We start from the raw sequence: 13,090 nt of genomic DNA, 5'->3' as shown, positions 1-13,090 counted from the left end.
AGAGCCCCCGAAGCAGCTGCTCCGTTAACCCCGTCCTGTCTGAGCAGAGAACAGACGCCCTCAGGCGACATACAAGCAGAGGCGGGGCCACATCCAAAGCTGAACCCCAGGAGCTGTGCGAACAGAGAAGAGAAAGGGAAATACCTCCCAGCAGCCTCAGGAGCAGCGGATTAAAGCTCGACAAACAACTTCATGTGCCTGCATCTGTTGAATACCTCCCAAATTCAGGAGGTGGACTTTGGGAGCAGGATATATTAATTTTTCCCCTTTTCTTTTTTTTGTGAGTGTGTATGTATATGCTTCTGGGTGAGATTTTTGTCTGTATAGCTTTGCTTTATAATAGCTTTATTTTACTTCACTATATTATATCCTCTTTCTTTCTTTCTTTCTATTTTTTCTCCCTTTTACTCTGAGCCATGTGGATGAAAGGCTCTTGGTGCTCCAGCCAGGCATCAGGGCCGTGCCTCTGAGGTGGGAGAGCCAACTTCAGGACACTGGTCCACAAGAGACCTCCCAGCTCCACGTAATACCAAACGGCAAAAATCTCTCAGAGATCTCCATCTCAACATCAAGACCCAGTTTCACTCAACGACCAGCAAGGTACAGTGCTGGACACCCTATGCCAAACAACTAGCAAGACAGGAACACAGCCCCATCCATTAGCAGAGAGGCTGCCTAAAATCATAATAAGGCCACAGACTCCCCAAAATACACCACCAGACGTGGACGTGCCCACCAGAAAGACAAGATCCAGCCTCATCCACCAGAACACAGGCACTAGTTCCCTCCACCAGGAAGCCTACACAACCCACTGAACCAACCTTAGCCACTGGGGACAGATACCAAAAACAACGGGAATGACGAACCTGCAGCCTGTGAAAGGAGACCCCAAACACAGTAAGACAAGCAAAATGAGACGACAGAAAAACACACAGCAGATGAAGGAGCAGGGTCAAAACACACCAGACCTAACAAATGAAGAGGAAATAGGTGGTCTACCTGAAAAACAATTCAGAATAATGATAGTAAGGATGATCCAAAATCTTGGAAATAGAATAGAGAAAATGCAAGAAACATTTAACAAGGACGTAGAAGAACTAAAGAGGAACCAAGCAACCATGAAAAACACAGTAAATGAAATTAAAAATACTTTAGATGGGATCAATAGCAGAATAACTGAGGCAGAATAACGGATAAGTGACCTGGAAGATAAAATGGTGGAAATAACTACTGCAGAGCAGGATAAAGAAAAAAGAATGAAAAGAACTGAGGACAGTCTCAGAGACCTCAGGGACAACATTAAATGCACCAACATTCGAATTATAGGGGTCCCAGAAGAAGAAGAGAAAAAGAAAGGGACTGAGAAAATATTTGAAGAGATTATAGTTGAAAACTTCCCTAATATGGGAAAGGAAATAGTTATTCAAGTCCTGGAAGCACAGAGAGTCCCATACAGGATAAACCCAAGGAGAAACACGCCAAGACACATATTAATCAAACTGTCAAAAATTAAATATAAAGAAAACATATTAAAAGCAGCAAGGGAAAAACAACAAATAACACACAAGGGAATCCCCATAAGGTTAACATCTGATCTTTCAGCAGAAACTCTGCAAGGCAGAAGGGAGTGGCAGGATATACTTAAAGTGATGAAGGAGAAAAACCTACAGCCAAGATTACTCTACCCAGCAAGGATCTCATTCAGATGTGAAGGAGAAATTAAAACCTTTACAGACAAGCAAAAGCTGAGAGAGTTCAGCACCACCAAACCAGCTTTACAACAAATGCTAAAGGAACTTCTCTAGGCAAGAAACACAAGAGAAGGAAAACACCTACAATAACAAACCCAAAACATTTAAGAAAATGGGAATAGGAACATACATATCGATAATTACCTTGAATGTAAATGGATTAAATGTTCCCACCGAAAGACACAGACTGGCTGAATGGATACAAAAACGAGACACATATATATGCTGTCTACAAGAGACCCACTTCAGACCTAGAGATACGTACAGATTGAAAGTGAGGGGATGGAAAAAGATATTCCATGCAAATGGAAATCAAAAGAAAGCTGGAGTAGCAATTCCCATATCAGACAAAATAGACTTCAAAATAAAGACTATTACAAGAGACAAAGAAGGACACTATATAATGATCAAGGGATCGATCCAAGCGGAAGGTATAACAATTGTCAATATTTATGCACCCAACATAGGAGCACCTCAATACATAAGGCAAATACTAACAGCCATAAAAGGGGAAATCGACAGCAACACAATCATAGTAGGGGACTTTTACACCCCACTTTCACCAATGGACAGATCATCCAAAATCAAAATAAATAAGGAAACACAAGCTTTAAATGATACATTAAACAAAATGGACTTAATTGATATTTATAGGACATTCCACCCAAAAACAACAGAATACACATTTTTCTCAAGTGCTCATGGAACATTCTCCAGGATAGATCATATCTTGGGTCAAAAATCAAGCCTTGGTAAATTTAAGAAAATTGAAATCGTATCAAGTATCTTTTCCGACCACAACGCTATGACACTAGATATCAATTACAGGAAAAGATGTGTAAAAAATACAAACACATGGAGGCTACACAATACACTACTTAATAACGAAGTGATCACTGAAGAAATCAAAGGGGAAATCAAAAAATACCTAGAAACAAATGACAATGTTGACACGACGACCCAAAACCTATGGGACGCAGCAAAAGCAGTGCTAAGAGGGAAGTTTATAGCAATACAGGCCTACCTCAAGAAACAGGAAACATCTCGAATAAACAACCTAACCTTGCACCTAAAGCAATTAGAGAAAGAAGAACAAAAAAATCCCAAAGCTAGCAGAAGGAAAGAAACCATAAAGATCAGGTCAGAAATAAATGAAAAAGAAATGAAGGAGACAATAGCAAAGATCAATGAAACTAAAAGCTGGTTCTTTGAGAAGATAAACAAAATTAATAAACCATTAACCAGACTCATCAAGAGAAAAAGGGAGAAGACTCAAATCAATAAAATTAGAAATGAAAAAGGAGAAGTAACCACTGACACTGCAGAAATACCAACGATCATGAGAGATTACTACGAGCAACTCGATGCCAATAAAATGGACAACCTGGAAGAAATGGACAGATTCTTAGAAATGCACAACCTGCCGAGACTGAACCCGGAAGAAATAGAAAATATGAACAGACCAATCACAAGCACTGAAATTGAAACTGTGATTAAAAACCTTCCAGCACACAAAAGCCCAGGACCAGATGGCTTCACAGGCGAATTCTATCAAACATTTAGAGAAGAGCTAACACCTATGCTTCTCAAACTCTTCCAAAATATTGCAGAGGGAGGAACACTCCCAAACTCATTCTACGAGGCCACCATCAACCTGATACCAAAACCAGACAAAGATGTCACAAAGAAAGAAAACTACAGGCCAATATCACTGATGAACATAGATGCATAAATCCTCAACAAAATACTAGCAAACAGAATCCAACAGCACATTAAAAGGATCAAACACCATGATCAAGTGGGGTTTATCCCAGGAATACAAGGATTCTTCAATATACGCAAATCAATCAATGTGATACACCATATGAACAAATTGAAGGAGAAAAACCATATGATCATCTCAATGGATGCAGAGAAAGCTTTCGACAAAATTCAACACCCATTTATGATAAAAGCCCTGCAGAAAGTAGGCATAAAGGGAACTTTCCTCAACATAATAAAGGCCATATATGACAAACCCACAGCCAACATTGTCCTCAATGGTGAAAAACTGAAACCATTTCCACTAAGATCAGGAATAAGACAAGGTTGCCCACTCTCACCACTATTATGCAACATAGTTTTGGAAGTGTTAGCCACAGCAATCAGAGAAGACAAAGAAATAAAAGGAATCCAAATCAGAAAAGAAGAAGTAAAGCTGTCACTGTTTGCAGATGACATGATACTATACATAGAGAATCCTAAAGATGCTACCAGAAAACACCTAGAACTAATCAATGAATTTGGTAAAGTAGCAGGATACAAAATTAATGCACAGAAATCTCTTGCATTTCTATACACTAATGATGAAAAATCTGAAAGTGAAATTAAGAAAACACTCCCGTTTACCATTGCAACAAAAGGAATAAAATATCTAGGAATAAACCTACCTAAGGAGACAAAAGACCTGTATGCAGAAAACTATAAGACACTGATGAAAGAAATTAAAGAAGATACAAATAGATGGAGAGATATACCTTGTACTTGGATTGGAAGAATCAACATTGTGAAAATGACTCTACTACCCAAAGCAATCTACAGATTCAATGCAATCCCTATCAAACTACCACTGGCATTTTTCACAGAACTAGAACAAAAAATTTCACAATTTGTATGGAAACACAAAAGACCCTGAATAGCTAATGCAATCTTGAGAACGAAAAATGGAGCTGGAGGAATCAGGCTCCCTGAGTTCAGACTATACTACAAAGCGACAGTAATCAAGACAGTATGGTACTGGCACAAAAACAGAAATATAGATCAATGGAACAGGATAGAAAGCCCAGAGATAAACCCACGCACATATGGTTACCTTATCTTTGATAAAGGAGGCAAGCATATACAGTGGAGAAAAGACAGCCTCTTCAATAAGTGGTGCTGGGATAATTGGACAGATGCATGTAAAAGTATGAAATTAGAACACTCCCTGACACCATGCACAAAAATAAACTCAAAATGGATTAAAGACCTAAGTGTAAGGCCAGACACTATCAAACTCTTAGAGGAAAACATAGGCAGAACACTCTATGACATACATCACAGCAAGATTCTTTTTGACCCAGCTCCTAGAGAAATGGAAATAGGAACACAAATAAACAAATGGGACCTAATGAAACTTAAAAGCTTTGGCACAGCAAAGGAAACCATAAACAAGACCAAAAGACAACCATCAGAATGGGAGAAAATATTTGCAAATGAAGCAACTGACAAAGGATTAATCTCCACGATTTACAAGCAGCTCATGCAGCTCAATAACAAAAAAAACGAACAACCCAATCCACAAATGGGCAGAAGACCTTAACAGACATTTCTCCAAAGAAGATATACAGATTGCCAACAGACACATGAAAGAATGCTCAACATCATTAATCATTAGAGAAATGCAAATCAAAACTACAATGAGATATCATCTCACACCGGTCAGAATGGTCATCATCAAAAAATCTAGAAACAACAAATGCTGGAGAGGGTGTGGAGGAAAGGGAACACTCTTGCACTGTTGGTGGGAATGTAAATTGATACAGCCACTATGGAGAACAGTATGGAGGTTCCTTAAAAAACTAAAAATAGAACTACCATACGACCCAGCAATCCCATTACTGGGCATATACCCTGAGAAAACCATAGTTCAAAAAGAGTCATGTACCAAAATGTTCATTGCAGCTCTATTTACAATAGCCAGGACATGGAAGCAACCTAAATGTCCATTGACAGATGAATGGATAAAGAAGATGTGGCACATATATACAATGGAATATTACTCAGCCATAAAAAGAAATGAAATGGAGGTATTTGTAATGAGTTGGATGGAGTTAGAGTCTGTCATACATAGTGAAGTAAGTCAGAAAGAGAAAAACAAATAAAGTATGCTAATACATATATATGGAATCTAAGGGAAAAAAAAAAAAAAAAAAAGGCCATGAAGAACCTAGTGGCAAGACGGGAATAAAGACACAGACCTACTAGAGAATGGACTTGAGGATATGGGGAGGGGGAGGGGTGAGATGTGACAGGGTGAGAGAGTGTCATGGACATATATACACTACCAAATGTAAAATAGATAGCTAGTGGGAAGCAGCCGCATAGCACAGGGAGATCAGCTCGGTGCTTTGTGACCACCTAGAGTGGTGGGATGGGGAGGGTGTGAGGGAGGGAGATGCAAGAGGGAGGAGATATGGGAACATATGTATATGTATAACTGATTCACTTTGTTATAAAGCAGAAACTAACACACCATTGTAAAGCAATTATGCTTCAATAAAGATGTTTAAAAAAACAAAAAAGCACAGTGGGTGGGTATTATCATGATCCCACTTTATGGATGAGAATGCTGCCTCATAGAAGGTACCTAAGTGACCTGACCAAGTAGATGCGGGGTTGGGATTACTCCCTTGGAAGACTGGCTGCAGTCTCTGTGTCCTCAACCACCGTATTACACTGCCTCTTTTATGCTACATATGATTTTTGGAAGCATTACTTTCCAGCCATTGCCTGATAAACAGCTGGTGCATGTCTTCTCTCCCCAAGACTGGATTTACACTGAATGCCAGCTTCATAAGTGTGATACTCCATGTATAATCCCAAGTGATTCTTTACATTTAATCTTTAGTCCACTATGACTTGCCCAGAGAATAAAATAAGTGGGGCCTTAGAAAAGCAAGTTTTAGTAAAAGAACCGAAAATGGAGGAAGGAAGCATATACCTGGCATTTCTTTCTCTGAGCAGCAGAATTGGAAACGCAATGCCATCATGATCCAGCTGGTTTATTTGCCAATTTATAACAATATTTTGAAGAACTATTTGACGTGTATAATTTTGGATATTATTACATGAATGAGGGTTGCTGATTGCTGATGGAGAAAACCACACAGCTACGTAGTTTTGCACAGCTATATAAAAATTGTGGTTTTCATTCCCAACAGAGCCATCAAGGTTGCTGACAGTCCTATACTCAGTCAGCTTATTTAGTTTATGGAAAAATATTTTCCATGAAGCGATTCCAAACTTACTTCATTCTTGTAAATCCCTAAGAATGTTTTTTGTTTCTTTGCCCCATCACTTACTCTATACCTGAGGGAATGAGGGAATGCTCTAATCTACTGTGTGGGACAGGTGCTATTGCTTAAAAATTTTATTGTTACCGCGTCCAAGCTTGTGCTGCGTGCCACATGACAGGCCAATGAATTGAGAGATGAGGTGTTGGGGCAAGAAATAGTGACTTCATTTGGAAAGACGCGAAGACCAAAAAGATGTTGGGCTAGTGTCCCAAAGAACCATCTTATCGGAGTTAGAATTCAGGCTTCTTTCATACTAAGTGGGGAGGGAGTGTGGCTGGTTGTTGCAGACTTCTTGGTGCTGGAATCCTTTGTTCTTGCAGCCATCCACGTAGGTCAGGTCGCAATGTTCCTATAAACCTCAAACAAGACAACTGTCATTTTCTGTTCTGCAACTTTCTTATTTCTGTATGAATGGCAAAGTGTTATACCTTTAAAAGTCAGAGCCTTGAGGAAGGGCTATCCTGTATAGTTCAGGCTATAGGCAACATTGTTTTACAAAGGTACTGAACCAGCATGACTAAGCACAGGCAACAGAGCACAAGGGTTAGAGCTAAAGGAATAGATCTGATATGGAGCTAGGTTTGTTCTTCTCTGTAACATTATGATCAGCGTCTTTTGAAATAATAATCTATTCTCACATAAATTAGCAACTTTGAAGAGCCTATATACTCACTTCCTTTCTCCATTTGGATTGCAGAAGATTCCAAAAGTTGCAATAGTTGGTATTCTATCAGAATACCAACTAAAACTGAATAGGCGTATAAACATTACTGAGAACTTCCATTCTAAAAAATGTACCCAACTAAAGTGCATATGGCAGCACTTTTTGTAACAGTTCCAGACTAGAAATAACCCAACTATCCACTAAAAGTAGAAGGGTTATATAGTGTACAGCAAATGTACACAATGGAATTCTTTCAGCAGTGAGAATGAATACATTCCTGAAGTGTGAGTAACTCTCACAACAAAAGATTGAACACAAGAAGCCAGACACTAAAGATTACACACTGGGAGATTTCAATTACATAAAAGTCAAACACAGAAAAAGCTAATCAATAATGATAGAAGTCATTATAGTGGTTGCTTTTTTGGTAACTAGGAATGGGTGTTGGTGGGGCTTCTTGATCCAGGAGGTTGTTACAGGAATGTCATCATTGTATGAAAATTAATAAAACTCTTCTTTATAATCTGAACTGCTTTCCCTATGTATGTTTTGCTTCAATGTCTTTTTCTTTAAGAACAATATAAGGGGATACCTCACACACATGCACACACCCCCCCCCGCCCAGAGTTTTACTATTCCATAATTACAAAATTACCTGGGAAAGGACAACTTGCAAGAAACTTTGAATTATGTCACAGAAATTTCTTATCACATGATTATAATTTCTTCCAATAATGTCTTTATCCATAATGTAATCTCTGCCAGCCACTTCCACAAACTCTTCATAAATAGCTCATCTGGGCATGATGACTTTCTAGTATTCTCCCATGTCACATGAAAATATACTAAGTATCACTAATACTATTGGGTATTACATACCTAAAGTAAAGCCACGGTGTTACACTTGTTTTATGATTTTTATTTTAGAAACACACTAGTAACTAACTTGCTTAAAATCTTTCACCAATGTTTCCTAGAAGCACAGCAGTCTTAGGAATAGAAATACCAATGTATTTTTTTTTAATTTTATTCAATTCCCTTGTACTTTTTTATATCTTATTCTGCAGACCACTTATTCAAATGTGTTACTTTATATGTTTTACCCAGATCTATTCATCCTATTAAAGTAACTTGCAAGTTTGTGCAATAACAAACATATTGATTTTGGCTCTAGAGGGCTTTCATTATGGGTTTCATAATGTTCTCATACTCCTGTTGTCATTAATCCCACTTTAAATGCAGGTCCACCATCTTTTTAACAACACGGATGCATGTATGAATCAAGTCATAACTGCCGGTGGGCATGACGATAGTATTATATTTGCAGGTCATTTTCATGATGAGCTCTTATTTATTGAGTCTGCTCTGGTCGTCTCTGAGATGATTTTATTAAACAAGTAATAAAGAGGTGTAGGTACAAAAGGATATATATGGAAGCATATAGGATGTCACATGCTGAATACAAATGTGCTGTTAAGAATGTATAATATCATGAAATAATGAGATGAGAAAATTTTGCTGGCAGTTATTCACAGACAAATATAACAGTCCAGGCCTGGCCTGAATCAATAATCTCCATGTGTGACCAGACAGCAAACAATCTTAACTAGCACAAAGACCTTTCTTTTTATTTGCCTTGTTTTTTAATTTGTTTTTTGTTTTTGTTTTTTGGTTTATTTAATAGGAATGAATTTGTGTTCTTTGTGTAAATTGGAACAGTTACACAGTAGTCAGAACAATGGGTAAGTAGAATGGGATTACCATTGCTACTGGACTTTTCTTTGTGAATATGATCAACATTTGCATTCAGCACTAAAAATGGAAAATGAATAAGTTAATGTTTAATATTAATTGATAGAATATATTGGCAATGACATGCTATTAACATAAAAATGCTGTGCCATTTCTATTTATGTTGAAGGATAACAATAAATAATAATAAATACCTTCTTTCTATAGTTGTGCTACGTAATGTTGTAACATCCTAAAAATTTCTGGTCTACGGGACCTTGAAGGAGAAAAATCATATGTACTTACTTAGCCAACAAGAAGCTGGGACTTCTATGTACCCTTTAAATAAAACCACAAGATTCTGGTTAATATTTTACCGTGTTGAGTGCATGCATTTGTTCTGGTGTGAATACAGCCGTGCTACAGCAGGAAAGCAGCAGTTCTCTCCAGGCTAGGTCTCCTCTGAATTCTCTTGTAAGCCTGATTGAAAGAAAGAACAAAGGAATGAAAAGGAGGTGTATTCTCCTCTCATATATACCGTTAATGCATTTAGACGTTTCAGACAAAAAAGTCAAAATAGAGGCCACATTTTAATTGCATGCCCACACAATATTTCTTCCAAAATACGTTTCTCCAAACCTAAGTCTGTGTCTAGTTTTCTTTCCCTCTAAACCCTTAAAAATGCTGAAATAAATAAATCACTGCAGCATAAAGTGATTTCTGATTAGGAAAAAAAGAGGGGCTTATTTTGCTCGCATAACCTGAGAATAGTAAAAATGAAAGAGAATTCTCAGGAAGTAATCCCACATAATTTAACCATGGCATAAATGACACACAACAAAGATAAGGCAATACCATGAGCAAGCTAATTTTTTTAAAAAATTGTACGTTCACTGTTTAAAAATAACTGTGTCGAAGATCGTGACTTTAAAATCAAATGGTAGGTGCTTGCTGTCACTTGGAGTGCTATTTCTTGATTTCTGGCATTCTTTCATCTATAATATGAGGAACCGCTCTGCTCATTCTTCCCTCCAGCGTAGACATATATGGTGACCGATGCTCTATGGACATCCTCTAATGATAAACACGAACTTCTGCATTTGGAGCTAGAATTTATATACAACATTAGAATTAAAATGTCAATCAAGTGTAATCATATTGAAAACAAATATTCATAAAAACAATGCACTTGGCCATGTAGTGAAAAAATAGTTTAAAATATGGATTCAATATTAGGAGAGAAATGTTCCCATAGTAATAATAGTTCAAAGTTTGGCAATGATCAAGGTTTTTGAGAGGAAAAAAAAAATCTATCCTAACTGGATTGGACAACATTATTTTCACACTAAAATTTTCTAGTCTATAAAGTTTTTGTAGTCAGTGTACTTATGTAATGTTGGATACATACCTGTTTAAATTTCTTTATAAATATTTATAGTTTATAAATATTTCTATTTATAGACATTACTTTTAAAATGTATACAGTAATCTCCCTACATACAAATGAGTTCCTTTCTGAGAGTGCATCTGTAAGTGCAGTTTGTTCGTAAGTCCAACAAAGTTAGCCTAGGTACCCAATTAATGCAATCGGCTATATAGTACTGTACTGTTATAGGTTTATAATACTTTTCACAAAAATAATATGTACATTAAAAAAAACAAACATAAGGAAAACATTTTTAATCTTACAGTACAGTACCTTGAAAAGTCAGTAGTGCAGTACAACAGTTGGCATACAGGGGCTGGCACGCACGTTCCCATCTTTGAAAGTTCACAGCTTGAAGGTTTGTATGTAGGTCATGACTTACTGTATATTGTAAGATTGTGACAGACTAACCAGTGTCAGCATACGGATGGTCGTTCTTTCTTTTTTGCAGAGCCAGATCTAGTCCTAACTATATTTTAAGGCATTAATTTCTATTATAAAAATATGTTTTCTTGGATGATGAGAAGCATTTTTCAGAATGAAAAGGCCCTTTGCTTTTAAAGAATCGTGATGTGAACCTCAAGTTCTGACTCTCATTCTGGGAATTTGAGTGTATGAAGTTGCCTGAAAAAATCATTCCTGCCCACCACCTGAAATAAGAGTGAGGTAGACAAAGATGATGAGAGTAAAATATTTTAATACTCATTTTATTATCAAAATGATAAATTGTCTCTTCTTCATAATGCAAATAACCTAGACCTTATAATTTTGAGTTCTGTAACAAAAAGTGAGTCAGAACACACATTTTGAATTAAAAATAGGAAATCTTCTCTGAATGAAATAATTCACTCTACAGAAGACCAAAACCACCTGTTGAAATAGAAAGACAATTTTTTTTTTTCTAAGTGCTGTTTAGAGCTGAGTTTTCTACCAACAAGTGGATGTCACGTGACAGCTCAGGGACAGCTGTTTTCTGAAGCTGACTTGCACCACCTGTGTCTGTGCATCAGACAGAGAATCAGAATCATTTAATGCATCCTAAATGTGCATCTGCCCTAGATCACTCACTTTTTAAATGAAATCAATAGATTTTATTTTGAGAGTAGTTTTAGGTTCATAGAAAAATTAATTGGAAAGTACTGAGAGTTCCCATGTACCCTCACCCCCAAACCCCCATTTTCCCTATTAATAACATCCTGCACTACTGTGATCCATTTCTTGCAATTGATGGATCAATATTGATATGTTATTATTAACTAAAGTCCATAGTTTTCCTTAAGGTTCACTCCTTGTGTGGTACAGTTCTATGGGTTTTGAAAAATGTATATTTATCCATTATTACATTACCATGAAGTAGATTCCCTGCCCTAAAATTTCCCTGTACTCCGTCCGTTCACCACTCCCTCTCTCCCTCCCTCAACCTTTGCAATTACTGATCTTTTTATCATCCCTATAGTTTTGCCTTTTCCAGAATGTCATATAGTTGGAGTCATACAAACATGTACTTTTAAAGAAAACCCCAGAGATCTGATGCACAGGCAAGAATGGTAACCAACGGAGTAACAATGCAAACAGAAGAGGTTTAAGTTTCAAAAGCCCACTGGTATAGTGTAGTAGTAGGGAAACCATTGCCATGGCAAAGGCAAAGCTGAGTTCTTAGTGTGCATAGATAAAAACGACTATTGATGTTAGACTGTGGAAGTTTAACAAATGGATGAAGTAGTTGTTATTGTATAATGTAAGCAATGGAAATTTGTTTTATCAAAGTCTTCTTCCCTACCCACCCCAGTGGACAATGCTAATTAAACTCAAAATATCACTTTGACCTTCCTTAGTCTCCATTGAAAACCAGAAAAGAGATGAAATAAAGAGATGCTCTAGCCTGAAAGGAACAATGTGCTGAGCCATGCTGCAGAGAGGTTGTCCTTTGCATGATTCCTTCCTGAAGAGGCATTCTGGAAAAGCCTGGCTGTACACTTTTTATATTTGTCACAGCACAGCAAACGACTTTATTTTAATATATATCCAGATGACTCTGCAAGAAAATAACAAAATCATTAAAAGAGTAGGTCAGGAATGACTATATATGTATGTGTTGTAACTTAACAAAGTTTTTCTACTGTCAGAGAAGTTTTGTGAGTGTGCAAAATGTCAATCAAGCAATATTAACTGCTACCGCAAAATGGATTGTCTGTCCTATTGGATGACATCGTTATAGAAAATAAATTTCTTTTAATAGAATTAAACTACATGAATGACCTTATTTCAAAAAGTCATGTTCAAGAATATTTACATATTTCTGCATTTAAATAAGTTGTTCATGTTCTGGCAACTCCAAGTAAATATGTAACATTGCTTCTTAATAATTCATCTAATTTTATAGTCAAATTCCTGTTTTTCAGGTTTTTACCATAAATTATTC

General features: G+C 37.0%; 1 long non-coding RNA gene across 1 annotated transcript; it reads right to left on the bottom strand.

Moving 5' to 3' along the window:
- Positions 1–6,065: 6,065 nt before the first annotated feature.
- On the bottom strand, positions 6,066–12,796 carry LOC309660835. Its single transcript, XR_014263663.1, has 3 exons — positions 10,942–12,796; positions 9,620–9,722; positions 6,066–7,250 (listed from the first exon to the last, which is right to left on the bottom strand). It is a non-coding gene; the product is annotated as an uncharacterized lncRNA (long non-coding RNA).
- Between the last annotated feature and the right edge of the window lie 294 nt (positions 12,797–13,090).

This window comes from Balaenoptera physalus, assembly GCF_965194825.1.
Source record: "Balaenoptera physalus genome assembly, chromosome: 5".
Classification (NCBI taxonomy): Eukaryota; Metazoa; Chordata; class Mammalia; order Artiodactyla; family Balaenopteridae; genus Balaenoptera; species Balaenoptera physalus.
Note: the sequence above shows the minus strand (reverse complement) of the source record. Positions and strands in the feature narration are given on the sequence as shown.